Here is a 2,098-nt window from a genome sequence, read left to right on the forward strand (position 1 = left end):
AAATTTCCTACATTTTTAGGAGAAATTGTAATATATCTCAAAGTAAAGGGTATTTTTGTCCTTTACTTATCTCCACATTAGATTCGAGACAGCAATGCTAAAAAAAAAAAAAAATTTACGTAAGTGATTATCTGATCAAATTGGGCTAGAAAATTACAAGTATGATGTATGAATTCCACAATAGTGCATGTGGTGGTGAAAAACAAAAAAAAAAAAAAATTTATGGTGGCGTGATTCGGACAAATGATTGGGCTCAGTGATTGTGTGACGTTTCCGATTTTCGCCATTTTTCATTTTTTCGGAATTTCGTTGACACAGGGGTATTTTGGTCTTTTCACATTTTTCGTACGGGATTCTAGTTGAGCACTTGCATTTTGTGCATTTCAATTTACGTGGATTAAGTGGTATTTTATGTGTTGCATTATATGTGTGTAGTGTAGAAATTGGAGTAAGAGAAAAAGAGAAAAGAAAATCAAAGTGGTGGGACCTATCACTATATCAAAAGTGGTCTAGAGACCACATTTCCAACCATTCACTCTCTCTCCCCGCTGGTTCTCTCTCTCTCACTCTCTTGATTGCTTTTTCTTTTTCTTTTTCTTTTCTCATTCAATCTTTGAGACTTGATTACTTCTTCATTTCTTACTGGATTTAGGTGTCGTTTGAGGCAAAACGAAGAGCACAGTGAGCTCTACACGTTTATACCATCAATTCCAGCTTTGAGCCTCCCTAGCATCTTCGAAATTAAAACCCATTTTTGAGGGTTTTTCGCAAATAAGAGGTAGGGGTTTCTAATCCATGAGTTCTTGCTCCCTAGTGAATTAATCCTTATTAATTGATGCTTAACATGTTTAATCGAGTTGATTACCTCTAGAACGATGTGATTTTGTATATGAGATCCATAATAATGTGTATATGTAGATTTGTGAGATAAACATGCTTAAATGTGGATTTTACATGCTTCAGTGTTTGTAACTTGGTATAATTTGTTTTGTGGAAAGCACGTCCATGTGTAGATTCCTTTATGCTTATGGTGCTAGTAATTTCTTTGTAAATATATTGAATGGGAGTATGTTAAATTATGTAGGGTGTGAATCTTTTATGTATCATGGCATCATGAAAGCATATGATGATCATGCATGTCATTGGGTATCAAAATGGGAAAGAAATTGTTTTGATACAAAAAGGGGAATTTTTAGGGGAAACAAGTTTTGATGAAAAAGAGTTTTGAGAAAACCCGGTCGCTGCGGAGTCACCAACGGGCCGGTAGGTTAATATAACCTAGAGGGAACTAAGGAGATTGCCCTAGCGTGGTTGAGCTATCTGGGCCCCATAATGATGCTGCGGAGTCACCAAAGGTCAGGGACAGTAGCCAATCCTTCTCTCGGCGCTGCGGAGTCACCAAAGGGGGTTACATTAACAGTTTGAAATTGGTGGATTTGAATTGTTGAAAATGGGGAGCGATATCAACATGCATTGCATTTCATTGCTCCATATTGATTGTGTTGAGACTGTATGTTATGTTGTATTTTCCCTACACAGTATGACCCCGATTCCTATTGTCCTATTCCTTGTTTGGGTTCACGGGGATACAAGATGCGTGTCTTAGGTGCCACCTACTGAACAATTTTCTCACCCCATATATTTAAACATTTTTCAGGTCATAGCAAGGGTCAGCGGATGACAATTCACCGCAAGCTTGAAAGTTGTTTGAAGACCATCTTGCTATTTTGTACCTTGTCCATTTTATGTATAATCATTTTGTGGGGGAACGTAACTAAGTGATACATGGCCTTGTAATGTAAGAATGAAACCTCACTTTTAATTGATGTAAATGGGATTAACGTAACCATGATTTATAGCTTTATGTAAAAGTAATCAAGTGATGTTTTATGTGATCACGATGTTGGTATTTTGGTCTTTGACGGTTAGTAAGTTCATTTCCAATGACTTAGCCGAGTTTGAACCATTGTAAAGGTTCTATTTTTAGTTCCCATTTCATTTCCAAGTGCTGCAGACTAGTTTGCAGGTTCTGGGCACGAAGGAGCCATTTCGGTCGACCGAATCAGTGGAATTGGCTCTCGGGATCTTCATTTCGGTC

General features: G+C 37.5%; 1 long non-coding RNA gene across 1 annotated transcript; it reads left to right on the forward strand.

Moving 5' to 3' along the window:
* Positions 1 to 547: 547 nt before the first annotated feature.
* On the forward strand, positions 548 to 1,898 carry LOC132298594 (uncharacterized). Its single transcript, XR_009479909.1, has 2 exons — positions 548 to 778; positions 1,658 to 1,898. It is a non-coding gene; the product is annotated as an uncharacterized LOC132298594 (long non-coding RNA).
* Positions 1,899 to 2,098: the final 200 nt, after the last annotated feature.

Source organism: Cornus florida, unplaced genomic scaffold, assembly GCF_030987335.1.
Source record: "Cornus florida cultivar Cherokee Brave unplaced genomic scaffold, ASM3098733v1 CherokeeBrave_3.0.0_Hap2_Chr03, whole genome shotgun sequence".
In the NCBI taxonomy this organism is placed as follows: domain Eukaryota; kingdom Viridiplantae; phylum Streptophyta; class Magnoliopsida; order Cornales; family Cornaceae; genus Cornus; species Cornus florida.